At 39.1% G+C, this 25856-nt stretch overlaps 1 protein-coding gene across 4 annotated transcripts in view; it reads left to right on the top strand.

Annotated features, from left to right (window-relative positions):
• The first annotated feature begins 11631 nt into the window (after positions 1-11631).
• The window catches only part of BMAL1 (basic helix-loop-helix ARNT like 1), a 52322-nt gene continuing 38097 nt past the window's right edge, over positions 11632-25856 (top strand). For 3 of the 4 annotated variants that reach the window (XR_014024723.1, XM_081314669.1, XM_081314667.1), the window contains exon 1: positions 11674-11738. The gene's annotated coding sequence lies outside the window, so the exon portion shown is untranslated. Of the gene's footprint in view, positions 11739-25856 lie in introns of all 4 variants that reach the window. The other variant, XM_081314668.1, reaches the window with a different exon arrangement.

The raw sequence follows: 25856 nt of genomic DNA, 5'->3' as shown, positions 1-25856 counted from the left end.
CAGATGCCAAACTAATCTTATTTCATTCTTTGATAAAGTGACCAAATTAGTAGACCAGCGAAACTCTGTGGACATAGTATACTTGGATTTCAGTAAGGCATTCGACAAAGTAGACCACACTCTACTGCTTGGTAAGCTAGAAAAAGGTGGAATAGACAACATCACCACCAGATGGATCTGTAGCTGGCTGACAAACTCAATGAGTAGTTCTCAATGGCACTACATCCACATGGAGAGAAGGAAGCAGTGGGGTACCACAAGGTTTCGTCTTAGGCCCAGTACTCTTCAATATCTTCATCAATGACTTAGATGAGGGAATAGAAGGGGAACTCATCAAATTTGCAGATGACACTAAACTGGCAGGAATAGCCAACTCCCCAGAAGACAAGCTCAGGATTCAAAAACATCTTGACAAACCTGAACAATGGGCCCTATCCAGCAAAATGAGTTTTAATGTGTTGAAAAGTTTTACATTTAGGCAGGAAAAATCAAAGATATAAGTACAGATTAGGTGAAACCTGGCCAAAAACAGCAACTGTGAGAGGGACCTTGGAGTCCTAGTGAACGATCACTTGACTATGAGCCAGCAATGTGCAGCAACAGCCAAAAAAGCTAATACAATCCTGGGTTGTATAAACAGAGACATAGAATCAAGATCACACAAAGTATTAGTACCACTTTATAAAAACCTAGTGAGATCACACCTGGAATACTGCAACCAATTTTGGTCACCATACCGCAAAAAAGATGTTGAGAGTTCGGAAAAAATTCAGAGAAGAGCAACGAAGATGATCAAAGGCCTGGAGACTAAAACATATGAAGAACAGCTGCAGGACTTGGGTTTGGCTAGTTTAAAGAAAAGAAGAAATAGGGGAGACATGATAGCAGTATTCCAGTATTTGAGGGGCTGCCACAAAGAAGAGGGGGTCACATTATTCACCAAAGCACCAGAGGGCAGGACAAGAAACAATGGTTGGAAACCAATCAAAGAGAGAAGCAACCTGGAATTAAAGAGAAAGTTCCTAACAGTGAGGACAATTAACCAGTAGAACAGCTTGTCTCCAGAAATCGTGGGCGCTCCATCACTGGAGGTTTTTAAGAAGAGACTGGACAGTCACTTGTCTGAGATGATATAGGTTCTCCTGCTTGAGCAGGGGGCTGGACTAGAAGACCTCCAAGGTCCCTTCCAGCTCTATTCTATTCTATTCTATTCTATTCTATTCTATTCTATTCTATTCTATTCTATTCTATTCTATTCTATTCTATTCTATTCTGATTTGATTTAAATCATGATTTAAATCACTAGTAAAAAGGCTTGATTTAAATCAACTTGATTTAAATTTTCAAAGAGCAGCTGTCATCTCTGTCCTGCAGTGGCTCCTCCTCTGACCTGCTGTTGACTCACCGACAGTCCCTCTCACTTTAATGGGTTGGCTGGTGATGTGGCAGTGACACAAAAAGGTGAGGAATGTGGTGGGAAGCAGGTGAGTGGATGCCCGCTAACAGGCGCTGCCATGATGGATCTGAAATGACAGTTGCTCTTTAAATGTAAAGACTCATTCTTGTTGGTAGCTAGAATCTTTTAATATTATTTTATTTAATTAAAACACTTAGAGCCTGGTATGGATGCATTTCTCTTCAAACAATCATACAGTTTGTAGTGTACATAGATTTGCAAAACAATGGCATAAAGGAATATTCCTAAACTTTATTTTATGATTTATCTCATGGTTACAGTGAAATTGTGTGAATGCCTCAATGCCGTGCATGTTATCTCAGCTTGCAGAGCTTGGATTCATTGAATGAGTTTACCAAAAATGTAAATATTGCAAAATATACAGCCTCATGCTACATAACTAAGTTACATTTCATGCTAAAAAACTAAATTATTAATGTACCTTAAACAGAAAGGTTATATTTAGATAGACTTTTACTTCAAAAGCATTTTATTAAAATAAATTTGATAAAAATAAAAAAAATCCAATCTGAACCAAAAAATCTGATTTAAATAAAATATTTATTTTTTTAAAAAAATGATTATTATCGTTCTATTCTATTCTATTCTATTCATATTAAATATAAAATGAACATTGTGTCACTCTAATAGGAAATGCTTGTTTTAATCAAGACATATTTATTATGTACAAATCTTCAGATGAAGCATTATTTCTACATGAAATCACATTGCAGAACTTGGAATTGTTATTTAAAATTTTACCAAAGCACTTGACTCACGAGAGGGTCAAGGACAGGTTTTTAGGTTAACAATCTCTCTTTTACCACATTAAAACAATATGATTATTTATTTTACTACTACTTATGGTCCTATTCAGGAAATTACACCCACAGGAAGAAATCAGCAGGAATCTGAAAAGTCAAACAGCAAATTCCTAAGATTCTGCTTACAGTGATAGCTTATTGTTCTTCCTATATCAAGTATGAAATTGTAAATGCTAGGTTGTAAATGCTAGGTTTTATAATGATATTTAGAAAGTTGGGTATTTGGAGCTGGTTGTGTTCTCCTTTCTTCAACCATAAACTGTTGCCATCTGTAGTACAGTAGTAAAAAATGTTGAAAAGTCACCATAAAGCTGTAGCTCTTGTCATTCACATAATGTTATGAAATAATAATGAAATAATGTTTTCTCACCCATGTCAATGGTGATTTCAACTCTTTTAAGTCTTAGTTCTTATAAAGTTAAAATAGTACCACCTACTAGCAAGAATATAATAGCAGCTGTGAGGAAAAATATAGAGAGCATCTGTGTGTACGTGCGTGTGCGCGCGCACACGTACACACACACACACACACACACACACAAATTAGGAGAAGTAACCTTGAGGGCAATAGGTACAGCACAGAATGCATATGAACAGCCAAAATGTATGGCTCAAGAAATATTTAAAAAAACATAAAGAAACAGCTAGAATCCTGAACAGAGAACATTTCACACATTTTCTTCCAGCCCCTTTTCTAAAACTTAAACTTTAAATGAAATTTAATTTTAAAAAGTGTAAAATAAACCGTAAAAGAAGCTTGAAATAATTCATTTCCTGAGCGTGCCATATGATACCTAAGGAGGCTGTCCAAGTTTTCCAGGATGAATGACTCTGCTGCTCACATGGGTGGAATCAAGTTGCAAAGGATTGTTCAACACTTTTTGGAAACTCCCTTCTTAACTACAGTCTGATTCACCAATAAGGATGGAATGCTTTTCCAAGTTCTTCCTGTACATCTTCACATAAGGCAGATAAATACAGGGTGCTTCTTTGTTTTGCACTGGCCAGTAATTAAACATGCACCCTTGGTTGGAATGGGATTAGATTCCCTGGTATGCTACTTAGAACAATCAGGATACAATCCAGACATTTTGAATCCCATTGCCTTCAATAATAGCATTACCACTGCTTTCTTTAACTTATACTGCATCCATATACCTAGAGCAGCGGCTCCCAACCTTTTCTATACCCCACACCCCTAGAACACTTCTGATATTTTCTCACACCCCTTACAAAGGTTCGAAATAATGACAACGAATTATGCATGTATACCAGGGGTGTCAAACTCAATTTCACTGAGGGCCGCATCAGCATTGCAGTTGCCCTCAGGGGGCCGGGCGGGTATGGTCAGGGTGGGTGTGGCCTACTGGGTAGGCGTGGCTAGAGTGCGTATGGCCTACTGGGTGGGCGTGGCCAGCTCTACATCGTTCGCATCAAGGGTGCCTATAGGGGCCTGGGCAGGAGTGGGACAGATCTGAGGGTCTCTGGCAGGAGGAGGGTCTCTGGGCCAGGGCCAAGGCAGCAGGGGCCGTTCCCTCACTGTTTCCAGGATGGCTTTGCGGGCCACATGAAACCACTTCGCGGGCCGGATCTGGCCCCCGGGCCTTGTGTTTGACATGTCTGATGTATACTATAAATGTGAAAACCCAAGTTTTCGCACCCCCTGGAATATCGTCTCGCACCCCCCAGTTGGGAACCCCTGACCTAGAGGTTTAATTCTGTTTTGAATGGGTTGTCTCCCAGAATAATATCAAGAAAAAGAAGAAGAAAAGTAAAGAAACACCACCCATAGTCAAGATAGCACTATTTGTATGGCGACAAACACTTTAAATTTTGTCTAAAAAAGAAAACCTCTGTCTATAATTAATCTGGGGATTTATTTATTTTATAGTATTCCGATAACACAGGTCAAAACAGCTTTCACTTCTGATTCACAGCATTCAATTTCCACAATTTTGTAGCAATCATCTCTATTTTCTAAAACTTTAACCCTAACAATTGAGAGACAACTATCTTCTGAAATGAAAAGAGAGAGTTACATTATCTTACATTTTGTGTTTGTTTTAGCCACAGGGTGATGTTTATTCCACTTGTTCCTGAACTGTGTTCACATTTCTCCCTCAAGCTATTTCATGATTGCAGTATAGGATTTCTGGAGGAGTCTGTTGACAGAGTATGTATGTATGCCATTTCCTAGCTGTAATTTAGACAACTGGGAATGCAGGGACTGGATCCCCTCAATAATATTCTAGTGATTTGTTTCCTCTAAGTTTCTTTGTATTTCCAAAACACAAAGCAGAGAATGTTCTGAATACGGTGTTCCCTGGCAATGAAGAATATGGGGCAATTTCCTGTGTGTCAAATAGACCAATACACTGAATATCAAGTTATTTCTGGCTATAGCATATAGATCATAGATGGCTTGATCACCTACCCCAGTGGTCCCTAATCTTTGTGGCTTGGTAGTCCGAAGTGGGGGGAGAGGGGAATTAGGCAGCACGCACACACGGAGCTTAATTTGCACAAGTGGTGGGCCTGCAAGCACATGCATGCGCACACAGCTCGACTTGTACAAGTGGAGATGTACGTGCATGTGCACACACGCTGGCTTGTCACTCGTGCAAGTCGAGCTGCGTGTGTGTGCACCAGCCCACTGCTCATGCAACCCATCGCCCAGTACGCTCACACAGAGAAGGCCTCCTCAGAGTACCGTCGGCTAGACCAGTGTTTTTCAACCTTTTTTGGGCAAAGGCACACTTGTTTCATGAAAAAAATCACGAGGCACTCCACCGTTTTCCGCACCGTTGGACCTCCCCACGGTCGCTACACGAACGGTCGTAAGTCGAGGATGGCCTGTGTTCTCAAGGGGTTGGACTAGAATAGATGACCTCCAAGGTCCCTTCCAAATTATTATTATTATTATTATTATTATTATTATTATTATTATTATTATTATTATTATTATTATTATTAGCCTCTTTATTTTATTTTATTTTGGGTCTTTTGTTTGTTTTTGCTGTGAAGGAAAAGGAAAGCTTGCATTTCTTTTTAATTTATCTTTCTGTATTTTTTTTTCTCTTCTTTTCTTTCTTCCTTCCTTCCTTCCCTCTCTTCCCTCCCTCTTTTCTTTCTTTATCTTCCTTCCTTCCTTTCTCTCTCCCACTTTCTTTCCCTCCCTCTCTCAATTTCTTGCTTTCTACTTGTTGTGGAAATTGGAAGCTACTTGCATTTCTTTTTAATTTTTCTTCCTGTTTTTTTTCTTCCTTCCTTTCTCCCTTCCTCTCTCTCTCTCTTTCTTTTCTATTCTCCTTTTTTTTCTCCCTCTTTTCCCCTTCCCCCTTTCTCCTTTTTTCCCTTCCTTTTTTCTTTCTTTCTCACCTTTACCATCAAAAGCACTTCACTCCAGAGGGGGGGGGAAACCCCAAAGGTTTTTAATTGCTTTGGTCCAAAGGACATTTTATTATGCAACGTATCAAAAGGACAGGTTAAAAAAAAATCAGCCGTGTAATTTTTCAGACGCAAGCGAAGCCTCCAAGAGCGAAGCGGTCAGATCCCTCTATTTTGGGCTGGGGCGAGGGGTCGCGGCGAGCAACCAGGCAGCCGACCAGGCGGGAGTCTCGCATCCTCAGCCGCGCAGGGAGTAAGGAGTAAGCGGCGCGTGCTGGGGAAGAAGAGCTTTTTCGAACGTTGCAGGCAACCAACCACGCGACAGCTCAGGCGAGCCGGGCTAGCCGCCCGTCCGTCCTCTTCCGATAAGCGAGCCGGTCGCCTCTCCCTAGCTTCTCTCTCTTCAGCAAGAGACCTTCCGAAGCCAGAGAAGGGGGCGGAGCTACGCTGCCGTGGAGCCCTGGTGCCTAGAGAGGTCGAGTCCACTTCTTTTCCCAGGCTTTTGCTTCCAGCGAAGTAGGGCCGTCAGCTTAGCCAAGGCTCCGGTGCCCAGCGCTCCCCGCCAGAGAGTCTTGCAGCGCCGCTCCGCCCGCGGCTGTTCCTCCTCCTCCTCCTCCTCTCACCGCTGTCTCCTAGGTCAGTGTTTTTTCAATTTTTCCCACGGCACACCAGGCAACATCTCGCGGCACACTAGTGGTTGAAAAACACTGGGCTAGACAATGTCGGCTAGCGACCCCCAGGGGGAGAGCCTTCTCTTTGGGAGCGCCAGCCCTATGGAACCAGCTCCCCCGAGCTTCGGATGGCCCCAGATCTCCAGTCCTTTCGCCGTGGCCTCAAAACACTCCTTTTCCACCTGGCTGACCTAGACTGACAGGGATTTTAATTATGTTTTTAAATTTTAACTCTAATTTTTAATTTATTTTAATTTTAATTTTTATTTATTCTACAGGGGCCTTTAATTTTAATTTTTATTTTAACTTCTGTATTTATTGTACGTTATTGTTGTTAGCCGCCCTGAGTCCTTCAGGAGATAGGGCGGCATATAAGTCCCAATAATAAATAAATAAATAAATAAACCCAGTGCAAATAGGCCATGGACCAGAAGCAGGCCATGGAGCAGTGGTTGGGGACTCCTGACCTACCCTATATGTCCATTTTCCCCCATTACAAAGCATATGTGAACAGATGTGAACAGAACTGTCAACTTGGTCTTGGGACAATTGAATGAAAATCCTTATTACATTATATAGATCACTAGATGACCTAATTCACACATTACATTAAGCCATGGTTTAATTAGCAAACTGTCTGTTGACTAAGCATTATTTGGCTGGGTTTGTGCATCACATGACTTCTCCCAATGTTTTTTCCTCACTCTAACCTATTGCCCTGGATCTCTTCCCTCTGAGCCCTAAACAGCCAGGTCCTCTTTAGTCTTTTGAGATCAGCCAAGGTCATCCAGGTGATGTCACCTACTAACACTGATAGGCCCTTAATTAAAGTTGTTTAACATCATTATGCATGGAAATACAGAACCAGAACATTTTGTACAAGTAATAATGCTAAGTAATGATGCTGATATCTAACAAGTGAACCATTAGTTTTCTCAGATACTGCTGGTAGAGAGAGCAATCCTGGAATTGTAGAAATGTCAATATCAGGGGGGGGGGGAATAGGGCAGCCATTAGCAATAATGATTTCAAAGAAAAAAGAATTAGACATCACGCATGCATTCTTTTGTGGATATATCATCCACACCTGTTTCATAGTTAATGTGTTGCTTTGTCAGCCATGTCTTTTGGTGCCTTCACTACTTGATGGTATGGTTGGACAGCATGATGTCATTTTTAGGCATTGCAGTACTTATTCTAAGGCATTTTGTGCGGGTTGACGTTGCCATGGCAACTCAAGTTGCGACTCTGGAAGTGTGAGGGGGTGGATACAGTTACTACTGTAGCAGTGACACTGACTTTAGGAAAATCTTACAGCGTTTTGTTATGATGAAGAAACAGATACGCTACCACAGAACCCTTGAAGATGAAGAGCTTCTAGAATTACCAATTCATAGGCATCATGCAGCTATGCTATCTCCCTAGCCTTTTTTGCTTTAACAAGAAAAGGCTCGCCTCTTCTATCATACAATCCTATGAAATCACAATGATTGCAGAAGAAAACTCTTGCCTTAAAAGCCACACACACACACACACACACACACACACACACAAAATCATAGGACACTATTAGACTCATAGACTTGTGATGTAAAAAATCATGAAGACGGCAGAAGAGAAGCATGGAACAGATTCACGTATGCTAAAATGTTCTCATTCTCCAAGAACAAATTTGCTGCCAGACAAGCTTATATAGTTATAATGGCACAATCTGCAATAAAAAAGATGGGTAGACTGGTTGAATGATAAGACTATCAAAATTAAAGGATTGGAGAGAAGAACATATGGGGAGAACCCCTTCTGTTAACTTTTAAAGGGAGAAGCAAACCCAAAACATCTGAATTAGGACTGAATATGCTCAGTGGAGAGGAAAAAGAAAGGCTATAGCTGACTGCATCATTGAACAGGAACACTGCATTATGTATTTTATTGCAAGTCCCAATTGTGTAAATGTAATACCTCCTGTTATTTTGCTATTCTTTAGAAAAGTTCTTTTGACATTCAGTATAGTAATCATTGCTGAAAGGTAAAGGTAAAGGTTCCCCCGCACATGCGTGCTAGTCGTTTCCAACTCTAGGGGCTGGTGCTCATCTCCGTTTCAAAGCCGAAGAGCCAGCGCTTGTCCGAGGACGTCTCCATGGTCATGTGGCCGGCTAGATGCCAAAGGCGCACGGAACGCTGTTACCTTCCCACCGTAGTGGTCCCTATTTTTCTACTTGCATTTTTACGTGCTTTCGAACTGCTAGGTTGGCAGAAGCTGGGACGAGTAACAGGCGCTCACTCTGTTATGCAGCACTCGGGATTTGACCCGCCAAACTGCCGACCATCTGATCGACAAGCTCAGCGTCCTAACCCACTGAGCTAAAATAGCAAAGAAGAATAGAAATATAGAGTAGCAGAGAGTGTTTTGAGATAAAGAAGCTTTAGGGCAAAAATAAATAAAATAAAATAGAAATTATACAACATATTTTCATCAATTTCAAAGTGATAAAGTAACAACAGTGGAACTTACAGGTTTACAGTTACATTCTTCACAATAGCATCTTCCTGTTTTATTTCTTGTTTCCTTAAAATCCTAAATGATTTTAAAACATTCTTTTACTTTGACAAAATCACATAATTTTGCAGAAAGTTCATTAACTAACAAAGAAGCACTGAATTAGGGAATCTACTTCACATCTCTGCAAAGGGCAAATAGTAACATGGAATGGGCAGATTACTTCATATGGACTTTTCCTATTAGCTCCTCTCTTTTGTATGGAACAATAATAAGTTTTTTTCCCCTCTACAGTCTTCAGGTCTCAGTGTTATTAGAAATCCCATGGCCAACATTCTTTTGAAATTCAAAGGGGACTGCAAAACTTTAAAATTCTGTGTAAAATAAAATTAAGAGAATATTGTATGAATATCCATTTTAGTAAGATTATTTACTATAATTTTAAGACACTTCGTTTTTTGTTTAAACTTAAGAGAGATGATTGTATTGTTATCTCTATACTATAAGACAGCCAAAGGTCATCTTATAAATCTTATAAATTCATTTGATATAGTTTTTGTCATTTTCAATTTGTTTTGTTATTCCTTTTCCCTTTTGTTAGTTTGTATTTTAATCTTTGATATTGAAATTTAATAAATGTATTATAAAAAAAATAAAAATTCTAGGCATGAACACAACTTAGAGGTCACGGATTATTTCAGGTTCAGCTTTTATCTGATGGCTTCTGGTTATTATCTGAAAGATTAATTCCTTTAGCCTCTCTCTTATATTAAATCTTAACAGGGACATTCAAATTACATGACAATGCATATGACTTGTCATGTACTTTTAATGTTCCCTATAAGGTATTAGATTATCAAATGCATCATCTCACTCCAGGTGACTCTTCTCATTGACATATGGCAACCAGGAAACAGCAGTCCATTTGAATATACACTGTTGTCTACTTAGTATTTCTGCATGGAGGTAACTAGGCAGAGTGGCTTTGACTGGTTATAAATTTATGGGGTTGTCATCTGAACACATATGGCAAAATTTTAATATTGAAGAGGAATTGGGGGCGTATATTGTTGGGAAAAAATAATTTATAAAGTTCATTATAAGTGTCACTTGGTAAATTGTAGTTAAACAGCAAAATGAGGATAATTCCATACAAGAAATGAGGCAACTAAGCATAATTTTATCAAAAATGGAATATGCAAGACTTCACAGTTCACTTCCCCCCCCCCACATTAAAGCATTCTTTTGTTTCTGTGTTATTACAAAGCTGGGCTAGGCACTGTCTCTCCCCCCCCCCTTTTTTTTTTCTTTTTTTTTTGGAGACTGGTGGGGCATGTTATTTGCCAGGAACAGTTGAACTGCAATCAGGCTGATTGCAAATTGAAATTTCTTTACATTGGAGATCAGCAATGAAGAAAGCCACTTTTATTAAGTGTCAGTTTTCCCATATACAATTTTTACTTTATATATTTCTTATAGTAGGCCTAGTATTTATCAACACAGAAATGGGGTATGCTGGAAACATTGTTACAGAGCACATACTTGGAGAAGGCTTCACATAAAAGACTATAAAACTTGGGTTTTGTAAGGATCCCTTAAATCAGAGATAGAAAGACTTTTGGTCTGTAGGAGTATTTTTTTTTAACCAGGGCACTGAGATTTACCAGAGATTGATGCAAAATATATTAAAGAACACGTAGTATTCCAAGATGTTTTTGTTTCAGCAATATGATTTGGGAGGGTAACTTTCTGTTGGTTTTATAATTACAAAAACAGTTGAGTCAGAAACCATTCGCTGGTCTACTGGTATTCAGAAAAACTCTAAAGACCACTGATTTGCCCCTACCCCAAAGCTTTGAAAAAGCTAATCTCTTTCCATTTACAGTCTATTCCTGGAGTCTAAAATGTGCAATTTTTAGTAGCAATGCCACATTGTTTCCTTACTTTCCTGCGTTCTTCTGGAACATGTTTCACTACCCAGTCTAGCCTAGGATCTCCTGATAGCTTCCCATCCAGATTACTAACCAGATCCGGCACTGCTTGCTTTTCGAGATCAGCCGAGCAATTAGGCGCTGCTAGCCGCATTTAACAACAGAGGTGTTAGGATCTGTCACAGGTAAACGCTGCTTGGGAACAGAAGCAGCGGCTGCCCTGCGAGGCAATGCCCCAAAAGCGGGGGGGGAACCGAGGGCTGGCTGGAGAGGGAAGCATAGGATTATCGATCCGAATTCCGCAAGGAACAAATACACGCAGAAGCAGACGTGGGTGACCCAACACCGGTCGGCACAGCCGGAGGGGGAATCACCGGGCGAAGGGGGACCCCGGTCGGCTCTCAGAACCCTTACATCCGGGTCCCGCCCGTTCCAAGCAGCCACTTATACACACAACTGCTGGCAGGGCGCGAGCGCGTACGCACGCGCACCCGCGCGGCAGTCCCCTCTCTCTCTCTCTCTCTCTCTCTCTCTCTCGCTTGCTCTTCCCCTTCCCTCGCAAGTTACAATCGTTCAAGCGGGCGGGCCCAACAAGAGCGTTATCCTCGTTCTTGACTCGTTTACTCTTCAGCCGCACGGTTCGGATTGGTTGGCTGGATCGAAGGCGGAACACCAAGCCTCGTCTTTGGAGGCGTATTGGGCAGCAGGCGCAAGCTCTCTCCGACGATTGGCCCAGAGGCGGGCAGGGGCTTGATGCGGGGGGGAGAAGCCATTGGCTGGAAAGTAGGTTAGTGGTGCGACGTTCAGCGGCCAGCCAGGCGGAAAGTAGGTCAGGTATAGGGGTTGCTTGTGCCGGCCGTCGTTTTTTTTCCTTCGGCTACGCTGGCGAGCCGCTTTGAGAGGAGGCCAGGCACCGAGATTTCCCCCACCCACCCACACTCCCGTCCTTCTAAGCACGGTGAGGACTCGGAGGTACCTGCAGTCGGGCTGGCAGGGAAAGAGGGTCGGGGCGGCGGCGTTGAAGGAGAGGCGAGGTGGTGGGTGCTGGTGGTGGAGGAGGAGATTTCCCCTTGGATGCCCGTGCGCGACGGAGGGGATTCGGAACGTCCGCCCGGCAGGTTGGGGAGGCAGGGAGGGAGACTTCTGCCGAGGTGGTTCCCGCGCCGGCTGCATTCCGCTTCGGTCTTCTGCTTGGACAGGTGGGCGGAGGAAGCGAGCGAGCGAGCGCTGGTTTGTAATGGGCACATTGTTGATGGTTTTAGCGGGTGGGTGCCAGCCTACGGACCGGAGAACCGAGGAGGGCGTGCGAAAGGGCTTCAAGTTTCAGGGTAAGCTTTCATGTGCGGCGAGCCTTTTTTGGGGGGGTGGGGGTGGGGGGGGACCTCCCAATGCCTCCGCTTCCCCTTCTTGGGAATGACCCGGGGTGGGGAGGAGAAGAGAGAGAGAGAGACGTTTCCTCCTTGGGGGTCTCCGGCGGCATTAACGGAAAGGTTTGGGGAGAGTGGAAGGAAGATCGATACTTGGGGTTTGAACGAATTGTCGTCCCCCCTTTTTCTCCTTCTGGGTTATATCGCGGGGCATTTGCTCAGGAGGGAGATGGAAGTGAAATTAGATGCTCTTCCTCTCGATTGGAGAGCAGGAAACGAAGCGTTTATTTCGATAGGGTTGTCCTTAAAAAACCCGGAGCCTCGGAGTGGCAAGTTCCGTGCCGTGGGTTTTGTTTTTGTTTTTGATGGGATTTCTTTCAAACAAACAAACACAAACAAATCCGGTCCCCGATGTACCTGAGATGGAAATTGACAGCGGGACTTGTCACTCTCCTCCGCCTCCCCCCTCCCCTCCTTCCCCAGTTTACTTACTTGCCCCCTTTCCCTCTTTTCTTTATTTTTGGAAACGGACTTGTTGAAAACTTTTCGGTTTTTTTTTTTAGGAAAGCTGTAACGACCTTTTCGCGTTAATGCTTCGGTGTGGAAATTACTGCAAATGTTATGAGTTTAATCATTCTTGGGCATGTTAGAGGCAAAACACGCGGAGAGTCGAGGAGAGAGAGAAAAGATTGAAGGGGCCCTGGGTTTCCCTAGGAAGGAAACCTGTTTACAACATTGAGAGTGAAGTCCTGCTGATTTTCATCTGGACATAACTTTCTTGTAATTGGACATATGAGTCACTTTTTTGGATTCTGGTGTTTTGTTTTTTCCTGTGAAAAGAAATCTCAGCTACGTGTTAACGGAGTCTTTTCTGGTTTAGATTTATGAGTAAATCTCATAATGTTATAATTTATAAAACGTTGTTCTGAAGTAGATATTTTAACAGTTTAATGAAGAATGCGTGTATGTTTTACATGTGGCTCTTGCTTTTAGCATGTGCCTATCACAATCACATGTTTAAAAACTTGACACAACTTATCACGCAATATTCCGTCCCTTCTTTAATGCAGATGTTGATGCAAATTATATATATTTCATGGTGTCACTGAGCATAAAGTTACCTCATTTTAGCCTCATGCTGAAATAAGGACTGAATGAACTTGGTTTAAAAAGTAAAGCCCCAAACATGCTGTTAAAATATTTTTTAAAAAACTTGAGGGCATTAAAATGCCTAGAATGGAAAAAAAATATTGCATTACTATTTAAGAAATTTCTATCATAACATTAGCCTAACAAATGTATTTTTATGTATTTGGAGGAATTCCATGAGGCTTACTTCCTTATTTAAGCATTGCGCTTGAAATTTATTGACATGAGCTTTTAAAGGTTAAGATAACATAATTTGAAGTCTGATCTTGGTGTCTAAATAGTTTGAACTTTGGAGTATTTGGTGCTCTCTTGAGTGTAGTTGCTTTGCAGGTGTTTCATACTCAACTAAGTAACATCATTAGTAGTTTGGACTTGTTTTTCCCCAGTGTTCTTAAGGACCAGTATCTCTTTTTAAAGTGAATACACAGAAACATCCATTTCCTCTTTGTTTGCCACGTGTGAGCCAGTAGTCTTCAATAGATACATAAAGATAAATCACTTTTACACACCATTCAATAATAAGCTAAGAAGGAAACGAAAAGACTAAAACACATCCTCTCCAGCAATCAGCCCCTACCTTAGATAAGCGGAGATTAACACTGGACAAACATCGACCAGCAAACAGTACACTAATCAAGAAATGCCAGGAAGAAAACCTTACCCCCTTGAATACTGGCAGGGCAAGCTATTGTATATAAATAGGGAGCAAACCCCACACTCACTAGCATTGTGGGACTAGAATATAATTCCAGCCCAAGAGGTTCTTTTGATTATTAATATACCATACCCAATAGCTTCACTTCTGGGGGCAAAATGTATAATATAAGAGCCTTGGTGGAGCAGTGGGCTAATGCCTCCTTAAGTAACACCAGCTGCCTGCAATTAGTGCAGGTTCGCATCCCACCAGGCTCAAGGTTGACTCAGCCTTCCATCCTTCCGAGGTAGGTAAAATGAGGACCCAGATTGTTGGGGGCAATTAAGCTGACTTTGTAATAATGCCGCTTGGGGGGTGTATGGAAGCCCTAATAAGCAGGCATATACATAGAATGAAGGCTACTGCTAAGCTTGTAAGCCGCCCTGAGTCTTCGGAGAAGGGCGGGATATAAATGGAATTAAAATAAAAGAAAAATAATAATGTGAGTTTTGGAAACAGACATCACAAAATATGTCCTTGTCTATCTTGCTCCCCAAGTTGCTCAAACAGAATTTTAGGAGGAGCCTCAAATGCAATTACACCTCAACATGTGGTTAGGAATTCAATTTTATTTATAAGCAAGGTCTTTTCTAAGCAGAAAAATCATATTATTGACAGATATGATATCCTGGGTCCACATAATGCAAGGAGCTTGGTGAGATTTCTTTTTAATGGAACTAATCATGCTGCAATTCAATTGTTATTAGTAAGTTGGTTGTTTTAGCTTTTGATGTATACCATACTAGGAAATCTTTGACCCATTGGGCCATTGTTTCAGAAATATTTCCTTGGCAGATTTCTCAATTATTTCAACAGTGGCAGAGGTTTTAATATATTGCCTTCACTAGAGAAGTTCTTTAAAAACCAGGGAAATGTTTAGAGATATATCTGCCTTAAAAATAGATCATATTGAACTGCATAGCACAGGCAACATCAGGAGTTGACCAGAGGAAATGTTCTGTAAAATTTGGCCAATTTCATTTCCGTAAGAGTCATGGGTTCCCGATTTTGGATGCATTCTATAAGTTGTCCCATGATGTACCATTTTGCTCAGTTAAAAGATAAACACAGCTTTAATATATAGTATAGTACTATATGCTAGCTATGAGACAAGAATGCTATTATTGTAGCTCTACACAATTAATTTCCCAGTGAATTTAACTGAAATTTAGTTTTGAATAAAAATGTACACAACTCTGTTGCAGACAATGACCCACAAAATATAGTTTTTAACATGCCAGGCACATGACAATTAGTGGGTGGCTATTTTTTAAAGAGAAACACCCACTCCCCCCCACATACATTTCAAAAGTATTGCAGTTGTAGGGCCAAGTGATTGGTCTCATTACTGTTCTCACTGACAATATCCAGTAAGCACTCAAGCTATCCACTTCCCACATAATAGGATCCTGAATATGCTTGTTCAGATTAAGAACATTTTCATAGCAACAAAATATTTTAATCTGAACGCTAAGAAAATATAATATTTCTGCAATTAAAACTCTGCTTTAAGACATTTCATCTAGATACTGAATCTCATATGATAATTTTTTATGCATAGGCTCCTGATAAAAACTCATCATTAGAAATGTACCTGTACTAAAATTAGTGTTAATTACTTGCAAGGAAGTGTGTTTAAGACTTATGTTCAAATAAAAGAAGATAACCTTGACATTATGACTAACATATTATTTGTTGTAGTTGTATTACTTCCAAAGAACAAATTTAATTATTCTGAGTACCTGCTCAAATTCTGGGTTTATAAGTTAGAATGAAATACAGCAAATAAATATAATTACTTAAATTATCAAACTTTTACCATAGCTAAAGTTTTACATTGCTTCATAAAATATTCATGATTTGGAATAAGGGTGATTGTTGAAATTATGCACTGAAGTAATCTAGGTTTAAGATTGTTTTGGTCAACTTTTTGTCAATTGTGTGAGAAAGATGGAAGTATGTTGAGCCCAAACTATGACAGCTAAGGATTTTTTAATGAAATACAAAGGTAGTTAGAATACAACTACTGTAATATGTTTCACTAGACATTCTCAGAACTGTTTTTGAGCAGTAACTGCAAGTCCAGAAGGATTCCCAAGGTGCCCACTAGTCACGAAAGGGGAAGTACAGCCCCATCCAAGACTACCAGTAGTAACATTCCAAACCCTGGGGGTCCAACAATAACAGTAACTTAATCATGTTAGGATAGAGCTGAGGTCTGCTCTGCTCCATCCAGATCCAAATATCCTTCAGACACTCGGTCAGTACATTGACAGGTTCATCTGTGCAGCTCAGGGTTGTAGTGTAGATCTAGGTCTCATCAGTATATTGATAATACAGAACTCCGCACTAGTGCAGGGGTCTCCAACCCCTGGTGCGTGGACCAGTACCGGGCCGCACAAACAAGCAAAGCCCCATCCGTGGGATGTAGGCAGCACACAAAACCACGCGCCCTCTGGCCCGCAGAAAAATCTCTCTCCACGGAACCGGTCCCTGGTGCCCAAAAGGTTGGGGACCTCTGCACTAGTGGATGATCTAGTGGATGATGAACAGGAGAGGGAAGAGACTTGAAGTGTTCCACATAACAGGCCACAGGTGGGATCTCTTCTCTACCCCCCACCAACTACTGAGGAACAATGTGATCCAGTGCCTGCCATTTCTAAGCTGTACAGCCAGGACAGAAGGATACTATGGTCAACAGTATTGAAAGCCTCTGCAAGATCAAGAAGTACTAAGAAGGATGCATCATCCTCATGCTGCTCTGCCAAAAGTCATCAAGTGTGAACAGAGCTGTCTCTGTACTGGATCCTGCCCTAAAATCAGACTAAAATGGTCCAGATAATCTGTTTCCTGCAAGAACCTCTGTAGCTGTCATCCAGCCAGCTTTTCTACTACCTTCCTCAAGAATGGAAGGTTGGAAACTAGCCAATAATTTTCCAACAGGGAAGGATCCAGTGATGACCTCTTGAAGAGGGGGTGTACCACTGTTTCCTTCAGGTGTGAGAGGAACATCCCCTCTCTCAAAGAGGTTGAAGCCACCATTGTTAGTCACCTCCCAGACTGCTTTAATAACCCAGGAGAGCCAGTGTCTAACAAACAGGTGGCTGAACAAACAGGGGGGAAAAACTTATCCGCTTTCTCAAATTCAGTCCAAATAACATCACAAGATTGTCCCTTGAACTTGCCTAGTCAGAATCTAACTCTGAGAGATTTTGTCTGCCAAGTTGCAGGAATATTCATTCATCAGCGTGGCTTTGCAGATGATTCTATGCATTCCCCACCCCCTGAACAGCTTACCCTAAACAAGGCCATTGGACACCTATCGGGAGATGCTACAGGGTGGAAGAATAGCAACTTTTCACTACCCTTATCACCGTGATGTAGGCTCCCACTTCTGTTTGGTTGGATATACACTTTGACTTTCTCAAACAGCACTTCAGGCATCACTTCTAGCATTTCATCTCCTGGAACTCCTCAGAAGACTCTTGGATTGATGGACAGAAAGAGGCTGCCTAGGAGCAGTCTGATCCAGGGTGTCAATCACATGCTTATGCTAGGCTGAACCCAAAGTCTCAGCCAAACTGCCTGATAAAACCCTAAGCTCCCTCTGGGACCCAAAATGGCCCATCAGTTGCCTGGGGTGGACCAATCTGTTAGGTCCTTTCAGATAACAGAAATGGCAGATTATATATAGTAGCGACTAAGGCTACAATTTTTTTGTGCCTACTTAGGTAAAAATCAGTTCTATTTCTGAATACAAGTATATCAGATTGCTGAGTGTGATGGGAAGTTTGTCTGAAAATAAATCTCTTTACTTGAATGTAGTTACATATTTTGAAAGTATTTCGTCTATTCTGCTAACAACCAGTAGGTTATGGGCTATTATATGAAGAGAATAGCAAAAATGTACTGCATTAGTGACCTTACCCTATTACACAATACTCTTTAGAAAACAGTATAAAGTAGCCCCTGGCATACTTCAGAGTTCTGCTTGGAACTAAAGAGAATACAATATATAAATGGACATATTTGAAAAGATTAAAAAAAACCTCTTCCACATTTACAAATGAGGAAAAGCTAATAACCTACTGAAGTAAATGGGGAAAAATCAGTAATTTCTCACACCCCCTGAGTCTGAATATCTGTAGTTACATACTTAGTATGATTAAACTGTCACTGACAGACATCTTTTTTTAAATTTATTTTTATTTATTTATTTATTTATTTATTTATTTATTTATTTATTTATTTATTTATTTATTTTTATTACATTTATATCCCGCCCTTCTCTGAAGACTCAGGGCGGCTTACAAGCTTAGCAGTAGCCTTCATTCTATGTATATGCCTGCTTGTTAGGGCTTTCACACACACCCCAAGCGGCATTATTACAAAGTCAGCTTAATTGCCCCCAACAATCTGGGTCCTCATGTATGTACAGAATTCCAAAAACTAGTTATTTCTCATTGTCAGGAATTCCAGCTGTGCTTCCTTCTTCAGTACTCATTTCTTAAAATATAATTGGATAGTGGCTGCCTACAGTGACTGCCTTTATATCTTGATTCATTGTAACAGAGAACCTTTAACTGTAGGAGCATTCATGTTGATCATGTATTAATTTGTTCGGGCCCTGAACAAGGAGTATATATCGGAGGTGGTGACCCTTTGAGAGCTGTATGCAACGAAATTTCATTTTGATGTATGCCGATTGGTGTACATTCAAAGTGACAATAAAGTTATCATCATCATCATCATCATAAATGTGTCAATAAAGCTTTTGCCATTACTTTTTCCTGTTTTTTTCTTCAGTTTAATGTTATGACACTCCATGCCATTTCAAAAAGGTGAGATAATATTCAAAGGATAATTTCTGGTTTATTTATATTACACACCTAGAGAAAAATATTTGCTGAATGAGCAGTTGTGTTTTATTGTTTTTATGACTCGACCATAGCCAAGGGGTTGGATTTTTGTTTTTTGTTTGTATTACAACAACAAGCCACTTCTCACAGTTCATCTTTTTTCACATACAAACTTAATACGTTTTAGGTGCTGTACGTAAACATTATAACCTTTTCAACCTCATGCTATTTGAGAAGCTTGGTATTAAGAATTTCAACAGCTGTAAGATGTTTCCAAGTCAGCTGTACAAGCTGGAACAACTTGTGATATTGGTTTGATGCCATGCTGTAGTGTTCTAGTTGATTTCTAGTAGGAACCATGCCATTACGCTTATCCTGAAGCAAGCAGTATTATCAATGAATGGCATTAACAATTATAAAGTTCTTGTAACTTCAGTCACAATTCAGTGAAGCTTATTCATAGACAAAACTTAAATACAATATACATCATACAATTCAGACTATCTACTTGGAAGAAAATCTTCAGATTTCAACTGGAGCTGACCTCAAGTGGATCTTAACGACTTTTTTTGAAGATTACTACAAGTCATATTATTCCCACTGAGGGTAATAGGAACAATGTTTATCTTGGCTTGCAATAATAGTAATAAGAAATTTAGTTTGAATTACTTAAAAGACATCACGTGACAAAGCTGCAGTGGAAGGCTTGCAAAATTCTGGCACAGGAAAATGATAATTATGTAGCTTAAAATGCAGCTTTGAGCTCTTTGAAGGAAAGATCAAACAAAGCACCGTATCTAATGTGGCAGAAAAATAAAGTACTTGCATAACTTTCTCTTCCATGTGCTTTTGGTTCAGAGACTATATTTTTCACAAATCCTCCAGGAATTACTTATTTAACATAAATAAAAACTTCTTTAAAGACAAACATTCGGTGATATCCATTTGATTTATTTTGCTGCAACGCTTAAATCCTGCCTTAGAGAAAGTAGATGTATGGAGTTTGCCCAATTATATTTTCACCACAATATCATGCACTAGTAAGGACTGAAAAAGGGAGACTGCTCCAAGGTTTTATTTATGCTCCAAAGTAAAATTAGGAATGTGTTTCGGTATAATAGTAATGGATAAAACAGATTTGTATGTATGTATGAATCCTACTGGGTTTAGAAAGATGATTTGGGAAGCTTTATTAAGTGGGCCTAATACGACTAGCACGCATGTGCGGGGGAACCTTTACCTTTAATATATTCTAAATTAAATTCTTTATTATTTATTAAAACATTTAAAACTGACAGCATTTTTTCATATATTGAAGTTAGTTTGTGTGTGCTGGAATGCTAAAATAGGGTTGAAATAGTAGAAATAATGATTCCTTATTTATATTTTTTGGAAGGACAAGCATTTGCTATGAGGCATGTATGAATTATTGTTGCCATTTGTTACAGATTATTTGCTATTTTATTGACTACTTGATAAGCATAATCTGTATGCAATTAATGTTGCTTTGCCTCTTAAAAATACCATTCTTGTTTTGCTTAAGCCAATAAAAATAAAGATGGTAAGGCCGTTGTTAATTGTAATGTTTGATCTAGTATATAACAGCTCCATAGCTACACATAGTACGCACTTTGGAAGTGTACATATATTACAGTTTGTTGTAGTATAGCTTTGGTTTTATCTCTCTTTTTCTTTTGTGAAGATTCCTGATAATCTGCGTTTATAAGAAATTCAACCCATAGAATGTGGATTATGTGTGAAATATGGAATGTTTGTGACGACTTGCTGAAGTAGAAAATGCACAGAACTCTTTCCCTGTGGGATTTATTTTGTTCTGGCAATGTAGTGACTTCTCTGCTGTAGTGTTATCTATTTGGTATTCTCATTGTGCTCTTTTCTTCAGCAAGGTATTTAGAAAGCAGCACGGGGAAGATATGAACTCTAAGGAAGAAATACGGTAGCTGTAGAAATTGTTGGATATTGAGGAAGCCTGCTGATTAGAGGTCAAGTCAGAGTTGATTGAGGATTATTAGAAAGGAGCAACAAATAAGGCAAATAAAAGAGCAGTTTAAACTGAGCTGAATTCATAAGCTTTGGAACATTTGGGGCAAAATAGTAGATCTATTTTAAAAATGAATCTGGCTAAGAGCCAAGTGGAGATTTTGCTGTTTTTATAAAGAAGCATGTAAATAGGGCAGTTAAAAACAAACAGAAAAAAGGCTAAGGAAGAAATTGCAGCAAACATGGCAGTGATACTTTCCCCCCCCCCTCAAAAAACTGTCTCAGGAATCTTAGTAGTGCTTGCAAAGTTTCTGACCAGTGGGGAAAAAAATATAAAAAATTGTGCTTGCTGTTAAGCCCTTAACATTATATATATTTATATGCATATAATTTTGTGTAGAGTGCCGGATCTGTGAATCCACTGTACAAATAATTCCTTTCTACTGTTTAAATTATCGCTATTCTAAGCTGTTTTTATGATTTTATGCCATAATTATTATGCATAGCTTACTAACTTGATAATGTGTGTACAGCAGAATAATGCCTTACACGGCTTTTGAAGATAGTAGCAATAATGATTTAACTGGCCATGCAAGTAACCTTATCTCTTGTTTGTTTCTATGTCATTAGATTGTATATTACAATATATAGCAGCTAACAGGTAGTCTTACTAGAGGTATAGGTTTGGGTAAATATCACAGTTTTAGATGGCTGTGTGGATGTCAATCATCCCATTTAGTCATCTAGCAAAGAAAGATTCCTGGCCATTTGTTTTTGCCAAGAGTATACTTTACTGAAGCTTAGGTGGTTACAGAAGTAGTGTAACCTGAATCTGAGGTTTTCCTGTGCAAACAATACAAAGTAAATTTTCCTATTTCCCCTTCCCCTAGTTATCTGTAAGTGTCCAATTAGGTGCTTGTATATTGTTTAGGAAACAGGTTCTCGGTTCCCAATTCTGCATATCGATAATTGACCTTGCCTGGCTGAAGTTTCTCACAAGGCACAGCTGGGCTTCCGTCCTCCCCTTCTTCCTTACATTTCAATCTTTCTCTCAACTCCCTCCTCCCCCCCCCTGCGCTAATGTCAGGCTGTCAGCTCATGAAGCTTGGTTAGGAGAGATGCAGCCATGACAGTGGAAGTTAGTTTTAGAGGAAGAAACTTCCCAAATCACTGTTTTATAGAGAGCTATGATGTGGGGCACCCTAACTTTTTTCTGTGTTTGGTCCCTTTAAATGTACAAGTTTCTTTGTCTGAAACAACTCTCAGCGGTGCCTCACATTGACCAACATTTTTAAAATTCTTCCCTAGATAATAAATACTCTCCATTATAATTAGTCATAATAGGAGATGGACAAAATTCTCTTAAATGTACAGAACAGGAAGTATTAGACTAGTATGCATACATGTAATGCATAATAACCAGGCAAAAGTATATTAAAGACATAGCTGAAGATTTTTTTAAAAAAATTGAATTTAGAAGGTTAATTATCTACAGTATAGAAATGGGCCACTCTGAACATGCATTTTCATTTGTACTGTTTATGTTTAAGGATTGTTTTTATTTAACATTGCAATGGAATGAATAAGAGGTAGTAATTTTTTTAAGAATAACTTGTAATAGGTTTATAAATACTTGGACAAAGGATTTCCCCAAAAAAATCCTATATAAAGAAAAGAATGTTTTCATGTATCTGCTTTTGTTAAAAACTTTCAAGAAAGAGAAATTAAAACAGGCTGACAGGTTGCTGGCTTTAATACAAGCCCAGATAAAAATATTGTCACATAAGGCTGCAATTCTGTGCCTGTCCACTCAAAAGCAAATTTCAATAAGTGGGTCTTTCTTCAAAATAAATGAGCAAAGTTTTGCAATCTTGTTTTCTCCCACACTTTTGACTCCTTTGGTAATTGTAACTTCCTACTATGCATGTCTCAAAATATGCTGTGGAAACTCTTTCAGGACAGAATTGAAAGCAGCATGAAGGACTGTTTCTTTGGATCAACAGATTTGGTACTGTAGAAGTCATGTACAGTAACAAAATGTTGAGCAATAGAACATTTGCAATTATATTATCACTATCAAATCTTGCATTAATTTTTAAACAGCCATATTTCAAATTAGGAGTACACAAAACTTTAAACCATTTGGAGGTCAAACGTCTGGCTCATACCACTTCCAAATGGGTGGAACTATTCAATGGCTTTGTGCTCAAACAGGTTTTTTGCAAACTTTTGTGCTTGAAAGAAATTTTTTTTACATGTCCTTTATTTCAGGAAGCTTTCTAGCAAATAAAATAGGCTACTGTTTTGATATTTACAAAGAGTCGTGATTGATAACTATAATACAGCATTTTTAAACATAATAAATGTTGGAATGTAGATAAACGGGGAAAGCCAAAGCAACTGGTACTCTCTAGAGATTTTGGATTATGTCTGGACAATTGGCCATCTTGTTTCTATACATATGTAAATTTTGAACATTTAGATCACACAGTCTCAAGTTAGACATTACTCATTGTATCTTGTCTGGTTTATTGTTAATATTCCAGAATTTGTTAGAGCTGCCCTTTAGGAAATGATTGGCCAATTGGACAGAGTTACTAGACTTCTAGATTTCTTTTTAACTTTGGTTATTAAAACCCAGCTCTTTAAAGAGAACTATGTACTGCTTCTTTCTACTTTCCTAAAAAATGCTGTGGAAAGTGTTCCAACTTTTGGAACCATTTTAGAGGACTACTATGGGATTGACCCTTTCCTGTCTAATTGGTGGTCATTTCTACTACTAGATTGTCCTAAAAGAGCTTTTTAATATGGCTATTGAGGCATTATCAAGCACAGGTAGATCTATAGAAGAATATCAAAATTATTGCCAGTAAATGATCTAGAAATATGTTTCTGATGCCTTGGAAATAAAAAATATTTTTCATCACAGGGTATGCAACAGTTTACTTACTGCAAGTCCATATTCCAATTATAATAATAGTGTATAAATGATCTGGAATGAAGGAAAAATCTTCATCCTTTTTAATCTTTAGTTTTGTTAAGTGTTTAAAAAAGAAACAGAGAATTTGCATGCTGTTTGGATTTTTATTTTTATTTTTTGCATTTGCTCATCCATCAAGTCAGATTGAGTGTAACATTTTGTTGATGAAATATTACCTAAAGAAAAAAATCTTGGTTGTTATGTATATGGTGCATATTCATTCATTATGGATACTCACCTTGATATTTTTGAATTTTAGGAACAAATGTTCAGAAGAGAAATTACAAAATAGATAAAGTATTTTCTACACTTTAGAAAATGCATTTATTAAATGGGGACAGTTGTTGCAGTATCTTTTCACAAATATGTAAATAAGAGCATTTTCATTGATATTCTTTAAACATTTTGTTGACTTTTCAGTCTTAGACCTTGTTCCACACTAATTTTTATGTGACAAAAGCTGACACAAGAGTATTTATCTTATCAATCACATGACATATATTTCACAGGACTGCATCCCATGAGATAGTCCTACTGTAACTATATTAACTATCTCAAAAGAAAGCTTATGAACAACCATGGAAGTTTCTTCATCAGGGCATGTCCATTAAAATAACTGCAAGGACCAGTAAAAAGAGGCTTTTCTCTGTTTATATGAAGAAATTAATTCAGCACTGATCAATTTCTATATGTGTGAAAAAGCAATCAAGTGGCATGTTTGCCATGCATTTAATCTATATCGGTAGCAATGCTACAAATCTGTAAATAACTGCTGTCTTAATTGAGCAGCAGAATTTCTTACCATGGGCAATCAACCAAAGATTTACTGATTGAAACAGAATAATCTGATTTTTTTTTAAAATAGAAAGTTCCAATGTGCCTTGCTTACTTAATGCTTACAGTCAAGCAGAAAAATAGCTTAATGTACTCATTAAAGTACATTGTGCATGTAAGAAATGTTTCTGATTTCACAAGTCCACCTTTTCTACACATTTTCTGAGTTCAGTTCTGACCCGCTCAAGTTTGACTCAGCCATCCATCCTTCTGACTTCTGAAGTTAGTAAAATGAGGACCCCCATATTGTTGGGGCAGTATGCTAACTCTGTAAACAGCTTAGAGAAGGCTGTAAAGCACTAGGAAGTGATACATAAGTCCAAGTGCTATTGCTAAATGTGCTAGCCTAAGGAAGAGGCAACAGCAATTATCCTACCAACTTCAGTATTGAGTTTGTATAGGTAAGGTAGAATGAAAACAAATCATCCAAATCATTGTGCAGTTCTGCACTATAACTATGAAAGTACATGTAGAACTGAACATTAAATAATAATGGCTTGGCATTTTGATATAAGCATGGGCTAGGATCATAATTTGGTTATTCTGAAATGAAGATGAGTATAGACTTCCTGCCTTGCATAAATTTCATGATTGTGTCCTTTGACCACACCGACATGCATTTAGACTTGTTGATATCTTTCCCAAAGTATGGTATATCGTTTTAACATACCAGCATTTAATGTGCCAGTATTTTGTTTCCAATTAAATGTGACAAGGAGTCAGAATATTCTGAAGGGTTTCAGTTACAGTTAAGTCTATTAGTTGAAGAGTATTGGCCATTGGAGGAATGCCCTTCATGAAAATATATTTGAATATAGAGGACTTAATCTGTCATTCCCAGTTTATTCACAGAACAATTCTTTCCTAGCGAACACAACTACTATAATTCAACAGTATTTGAAAATCTAACATTGGGATAATGCTGAACCATTGTATTTCCCCACAAGGAAGATGGAGATTTCCCCAGTTTTGTAAATTGGGAGAAGGGCTGTTTTCCTACTTCTGCTGGAAAATGTGGTTAAAAACCGGAGAATGGGTGGAAGATGCAAATAAAGAGCTGAAATCCAGATAGAAGAAGAGAGAAAAGCTGCTGTGGTTCTTTCTCTCAAAAGGAAAAGGAGAAAAAAAATAAGCTTAACACATTGTCTGAACTGAATTAGAAGTGTTAAACATATTTACCTTAGAATAAGAGTCCCTAAAATTAGA

The sequence above is a fragment of the Vipera berus genome (genome assembly GCF_964194415.1).
Source record: "Vipera berus genome assembly, chromosome: 1".
In the NCBI taxonomy this organism is placed as follows: Eukaryota; Metazoa; Chordata; class Lepidosauria; order Squamata; family Viperidae; genus Vipera; species Vipera berus.
The sequence above is the reverse complement of the archived record's forward strand: the minus strand, read 5'-3'. Positions and strand labels throughout refer to the sequence as shown.